The following is a 7,326-nucleotide window of genomic DNA, read 5'->3' as shown; positions in this document are numbered from 1 at the left end:
GGCTGGAAAGCTGGCCCACCGATTCAAGAGAAATCTTGGATAATTTGACTGGTGTTGTTTCACTTCTGTTCCTTTTTTTTTTTTTTAAGCTTCTTTGCTAACATGCAGGGCCAGTGTCAAGGGTAGGCATGGCTGGGCACCTGTCGAGGGTCTACACCCTGACAGGGGCCCACTGACAAGAGCTCACTGGGACAGGGGGCCCATTGTGGGTGTCTTGCCCAAGGACCCTCAAAAACCAGCACTGCTAACAGGATCCAAGAAAGCATAGAGACTCTCTCTTGCCTGCACATTTTCCATGCTCAAGGAGGAATCTGGGCCTAGCTTGACATCTGGCAAGTCTACCTTTGATGCGAAGAGCCAACTTCATGAGCCTCCGTGCAGGTTTTCTGAAAGAAAGATCAAAGCCGGCAAAGTGTTTCTGTACAAATAACCCAGCTCACTGTGCAAAATAATATCTGGAGAGCAAGTGTCACATTTCAAATCCAGTAGCGACTGCCTCAATCGAATCTCAGTGGGTGGATTTGGTTGCCAGCCACTCGAACGCTTTCACATCTTGGAACACTGCTACGAGGCTCCGCTCAGCAGAGCATGAACCTCAATCCATCCCTGTTTGACAAATCGCACAAAACTGGGTTTCGACCTAAATAGGCACACAAGTAATGCCAAAGTATAGCAGGGGTGTGGAACCTCAGGCTCGTGAGCCAATTCTGGACCACCTGTGGGCCAAATCCAGCCGACCTGAGTTCCCTATGGAGCCACTCCCACTTCCCTTGGCCTCACCCCTTCCCCAGCCACCAGTCTTTTGCTGGCTTCCCAGCTTTTACATTTTTGTTTCCCTATTTTAAAAGGTTGAAATGCCTCTCCTAAGGATTAGTTACTGGCAGGAAGGGCTTTAAGCTAAAATCTGCCGGTACTTTTTTCTGCTGTGCTGAAAATTTCTCCCACTTTTTTTTAGCATTCTCATTCAATTTGATAGAATAGAAATTGCTGCTGAAATTCACTCAGTGGTGAAGACATTTTGGAGACATTCTCCTGGGTTGGGTTTGGGTTTCTGGGCCTGAACTTCCTTAGGAGGTGGCCGAGGAGTGAGCACAAGTGTCCTGTTTTTTGTTGTACCATCATCTCTCCGGCCGCCTGTGGCCTCCTCAGCTTCCTACACTTCAGTTAGAGCCCAGTTTAAGGCACCATGAGGTAATTCCTCCCACAGGGCCTTTTCAGATCGGGACACGCGGGCAGCCTGGGAGGCTCGTTGCGATGAGGTACGCTCAGAAACACCACAAACATAAATCATAAAACATCTTGAATGAGGCAGAACCATGGAAGCCTCTTTCATGGGGGCAGAAAAATTCAGGAAATTGGAGGACAGATTTTGGCAGAGCACGAACTCCCCCTCATCCCTGGAGCCGGACACAACGCTGCCCCCACCTGCATTGCGGTGGATGCAAACTGGGGGCCAGCCTGCCAAGGTAGTTGATGCTGTTGAACCCCCCCCCCAAAAAAAACCCTTAAGAAAAAAGGAAGAAGCCGTGCTACAAGCCCTGCCAATGGGGAGCCCTAGCTGGGAGATACGGATGAGAATTTCTCCTCCCCCTGGTGAAATTCGGTGAAATTGTCTCCCCAGATTTCTCTGCCCACAAGTAAGGTGGAGAATTTCAAGAGGCCATTTGTGCACAGCTCTACTATTTTTGGCAATTTTGGCCCCACCCCTTTTGCCTTTGGCTCCACCCATCACTGGAATGCAGCTCTGAGAGCTTCTCCGAAACTGAATTTTGCCCTCAGGCTGAAAGAGGTATAAGACTGGACACATCTGTCAGTTTCGTCCCTCCTCCCCCCCATATTCAAATTGGTCTACTCTCAAACATGCCTACGAGTCTCTAAGGTCTCAGACAGATTTTGTATTATAAAGTTATGTTATATAGTATTTATAAAACTTACAACATCACCACGGTGCAACTAAAATAAGGTAATTCTGTAAACGATCCTTTTGTACCGTACGTAAATATATGACTCCATACGTTGATGGTATCTGCATTTTCTCAAGAATGTTTTCCATAAAAGCACTCCATACATGTTTTCCCCCTAGTCATTCAGAAAATTAATCACAGTGCTATCGCTGCTTGATCTTGCCTTAATGATAGGGTTTCTTTACTCATAATAAACATAACATCCTGCATCTTCCAACACCATTCTTCCAAAGATAGTATACCATTCTGTTTTTTTCTATTCTCATTTTGGCTCCTACTAGGCAATTACTCCTATTTGTTTCCATAGATGTTTTCTCAAGGTGTTGAACAAAAACTACGTGTGGCATAAAGGAAGTGCATTCACCTGTAATTACTTTTCAGCACCTTGTTCCAAAACCTTTGGATGATTTTACATTCCTGCTAAGTATTTAGAAAACCAGCATTGCTGAGAAGCAGTGTGGTGTAGTGGTTAGAGTGTTGGACTGGGACTAGGGAGTTCTGGGCTCTAGTCCGCATGTAGCCATGAAGCTCACTGGGTACCTTTGGGCCAGTCACCGACTCTCAGCCTAACCTACCTCACGGGGTTGTTGTGAGGATAAATGGGAGAGGACACTGACCATATAGGCCTCCTTGGGTTCCTTGCAAGAGGAAAAAAAGGCAGGATATAAATGTAATAATACATAAATAAAAAATCACCAGTGTTACATCTTCTGAGCCGCCTGCTACTCAACATCCTTTTAAAGTAGGGACGCTTTGGATGCAACCTGCAAACTTCTGCATTCTCCCGCTGTGCTATGGGCTGCCTTATTTGAAGGTCTACTTCTCAACAAGAAGAGTGTGCTCATGAACTCTTTATGTGTACCAAAAGAAACCCTGCACCCAAATCCTGTTGGTTTTACTTTGGTTTCATTCTGTGGCAGTGAAAGCTGGTGGCTCCAATGTCAGCGGGGTGGTGAATCCACCCGGTTTCAGTCAGAACCAGTCAGAATTCTAAAGGAGCTATCCAAGGGGCCACACCATAGAGAGCTTCTGTAGAGTTCTGACTGAAACCAGGAGTGGATTCACCACCCCACTGACATCGGAGCCACCAGCCTCCACTTTTCTGTGGCTGTTCTAATTTTCCCGTCATCTTTTATGTTCCTCATATTTTATGGTTTTACCTCTGTCTTGTGAACCACCCAGAGAGCTCCAATTATTGGGTTTTATAGAAATGTAGTAAGTAAACAAGCAAGCAAGCAAGTGAACTGGCCCTAAGGTGATATTTGCATAGCAAATACCTGCACTCTGGTCTAAGCCCAGCTCAAAAGCCACTTAGACAAATTCATGGAAGGTCGATCTACCAAGAGCTATTCACTGCAGTAGCTAAACGGAATCTCTGTGTTCAGACAGTGCATCTCTGACGACCGGTTTCTGTGTGGCAATAACCAGGAAGCATTAGTGCCTTGGCCTTCTGCTTGCTAGAAGCATTTCATAGAATAGTATCATAGAATACTAGGGTTGGAAGGGGCCTATACGACCATCAAGTGCAACCATTTGCCTTGGAACTGCGGAAAACTGTATACTGCACAACCGCAGTGGTTCCTGGCCTTGGGTCTCCAGATGTTGTCAGACTACATCTCCCATAATCTCCAGCAAGCATGGCCAATGGCCAAGGGTGATGGAAGCCCTATAATAAATATAAGAGCCACAACAACTGGGGAACCAAGGTGGGTACCACTGCACTAGATGGACCTTCAGTCTTAGGGGTGGTGCCAAGGGTAGCCATGGTTCGGACCTGCCAAGGGCCCACATCCCAGGAGGGGCCCACTAACAAAAGCCTGATGGAGTTGCTCCGCCTCTTCACCATGGCAACCTGCTTGTTCACCTGCATCTCGGTCTGGCCTACCTCGTTCACTGGCTCTCTGCCTGTCAAGCAAGCAGGTAGCTGCAATGATGAGGAAGAGGAAGAGGAGGAAGAGCAGCTGCTGACAATGGCAGGTACAAGGTGGGCTCACCGAGGGAAGGGGCCCATTGAGGATGTCTTGGCCAAGGGCCTGCAAAAACCCAGAGCCAGCAAAGTTCAATCTTATCCAGCAGGGCTCTAAGGAACATCGAATGCCTTATACTAGACGAGGGACGTCCAACCTCTTTCAGCCTGAGGGTCAAATTCAGCTCCGGGGATGCTTTCGGGGGCCACATTCCAGTGGTGGCAGGACTGAAGACAAAAGGGGTGGGGGCCCAAAAATGTACCCCCACACACATATTGTAGCTTAAAGCGCTTACTGCCAGTAACGAAGTCTAAGGAGAGGCATTTCAACCCAGACACTTTCCTTTGGCACCCGCCGGGCTCCCTGTCCCTCTTGATTTTTATTTTATTTTGTTGCAATTAAAAATAACTAGGAGGTTAGCAGGCTGCAAAACAAAGTGCTTCCCTCCAGCACCATCTTTATTTGGGATCAAGAAGAGTGGTATTGTGCTTCGGAGCTCAGGTACCCCCTCCCCCCATCTCTGCCTTGTTCTTAGGTTCTTGGGAAAATTATTTATCTTTCTATCTCACCGTTTACCTTCTTGGAGATGAGTGTTTTGTGACCAGCCATGCCCACCATGGCATCCATTTTAAGAATGGGCAAGCCCCCTCCACTCCCATGACAGCCATTTTGTGAGAGTACCCACAACACTCACAACATGACAAATGCGGCTACCGACCCAAAAACGTTTGGTGGACCCTGATCTAATGGGCCACAGGGCTTTGTTTCACTGATTTCCTTTTGCTAAACCTCACACCCTTCGAGGCACTTTCAGAGTTAGTGCTGCCATCCATTAACTGGTTTTGGTGTGTGGAGCGGGGAGGGGGAAATGGTGTCGAACACTATCTGTCTAATCTTATTTTATTTTTGTGTTTGAGCCTAGCATTGTAAATAAATGTTCTTTTAATCCTTTCCCATTGCTGCTGTGTTTTAAGGGAGTTCCCTTCTTGGCAGGCATGTTCCAGGAAACATTACCAATATGCATTTATCATAAGCGGATCTGTTAGTCCTCATTAGCTGGATAAACAGGAAAGTATTTGAATCAGAGCTGCAACGCCTAGCGGCAGTGGGTTCTCCATTGCTTAAACACACACACACACCTTCATAGGATTGTGGGGTAGATAATTTGAGTATCCTTTCAAGTTTTCCAGGGCAAGGAGCCTGCACGGAATTAAATCTTCTGGGTAAGACCTCATCTGCCCACAGGATTGAGGCTCATCCTTTTATTTGGTTCATTTGCCTTTCGATTAGTCCGTGGCAAATTGTTCCGCAAATGATGGGTCAAATCCAGAGGCTTGAACCAATGGGGGCAAATTGCAGGGGAAATGGCAGATTTTGCCTAAACGTTAGGAGAAACTTCCTAACAGGAAGAGCAGTTTGGCCATGGAAAGTGCTGCCCCTGGGGTGGGTTCTACATCACGGAAGGTATTTAAGCAGAGCCTGGACAGATGCTGTAGTTGCAAGATCCCTGCATTGAACAGGATTCAGTCCCAGCTCTACAATTTCATGATTAACCATGTCAAGATCAGAGGAAGAAGAGGAAGAGTTAGGATACAATTGGGACAGGACTTAACTGTTACCTCTTTGATTGTCTTCTTGATGCTTTTTAAATGACTTCTATCCAGAGTTGTACTGATAAAGTCAGGGAACAAAAGTCTTAGAATAATTTACCTAGTTTATCCCAAATACCACAAAGCTAGGAGGAGGAGGATCCAAAAACGGAATAGAAAGTGTCTCCTGAAGCGTCTCCTGTTGCAAGTGGCACAGATTTTAAAAGCCAGGATTTGCATTCAGGAGCTTAATAGTATGTTTTGCAGTCCAACTTTGAACAATTCTGAACTTCTTCTTTGTTTTGTTTGTGGATTTTTCCATTTGCCCGTTGGGGTTACACGTTATATCTGGGGTTGCCAGGCATGATTTGGATTAAATTAAGCACTTCTCAAAAATAGTAGCAGGGCATGCCCTTAGGGTAGATGGTGCAGCCAGCTTGCTGAAGCTAAGCCCATCTGGGTCTGCACAATGCCTGGATGGGAGACCACCTGGAAACCACCCCACATACATTGTCTTGAGTCCTGTGATGGAAGAAAGGTGGGGTATAAATGTACTAAGGAAATAAAAAACTACCCATGTCCTTTCCCCAGGTGTACAAGTACAGTTATTTCTAAAGTCTGTGGACAATTTATACCACTCAATCATACCAGCATGATTATTGTAAATTACCATTAAACTTGAATACTTATGGAACCTCAGCCGATATGATAGCTATGCCATTATGCACTCATTGGCCACGTTCACACATAACACTAAGCCAGGCTACTTGGATAAACCTCTGAGAGCCCGAGTGAAATGTCAGGCTCAAAGGCCTCCCTTCTTCTCTCTCCTCCCCCAATACAGCTGGGAGAAGGACTCTGCTAAGTTTCATCTCGCTTCCCCTGGTTCTTGGCTTGTCGTTACATACCAAACAGGAATCTTGATTTAAAACAAACTCTATTCAATTGTGATATTAACCAATTGCAACCCCCTGGACTGTTTCATTGCCTTGATCAAGAGAGTTTGTTTAAAGCCGCGATTCCTGGTTTGTATGGAACAAGCCAGAAATCGGAGAAAGTGAAACTAAACTTGGTAGGAGTCGTCCTCTGGCTGTGCGGGAGGAGGAGAAGGGCAAACACATGAGCCTGAGACTTTGCTTGGACTCACAACAGAGGGTCATCCATGAAGCACTAAATCAGGGGTGTGGAACCTCAGGCCAGGGAGACAAATCCGGCCCTCTTGGTGGTCAAATCCGGCCCTGGGGTTTCCCAAATGGTCATGCCCCTTTTCCTGGACATCTGCCCCCCTTTCTCTTGACTGTCGATCACTTGGTGTTTTTTCAGCCTTTGCGTGTTTTTTCCCCTGTTCTAAAAGGCTGAAATGCTCGTAAGGCTTAGTTACGGGCAGTAAGAGCTTTAAGCCAAAATTTGCTGGTGTCTTTGGCCCTGCCTCTTATTCCTTCTGCCCCACCTGCTACTGGAATGTGGCCCTCGAGAGCTTTTCCAAAACGGAATTTGGCTCTCGGTCTGCAAGAGGTTCCCGACCCCTGCACTAAACCCTAGCTTAGTGTCACATGCAAACCTGGATTGTGATATCTATACCATTATGCACTACTATAAGCATTATGGCATGAAAACGGAGCTTGTTGTCACCAAATGCTTGCACCACAGTGGTAGAAGTAAAGCTGAGGGCTGAAAGGATGGAAAACGAAAGGAGACAAGAAACTCTCAAAGCCATGGTTTCTGTGTGGTATGTTTGGAAGCTCAAACCACATTTTGGGTTCTAAACTATGGTTAGGACGAAACTATGGTTTGTCATGATGTCTG

The sequence above is a fragment of the Heloderma suspectum genome, chromosome 13, assembly GCF_057233095.1.
Source record: "Heloderma suspectum isolate Gila_16-S chromosome 13, 16-S_ref, whole genome shotgun sequence".
NCBI classification, from domain to species: domain Eukaryota; kingdom Metazoa; phylum Chordata; class Lepidosauria; order Squamata; family Helodermatidae; genus Heloderma; species Heloderma suspectum.
This window is presented reverse-complemented; position numbering follows the sequence as displayed.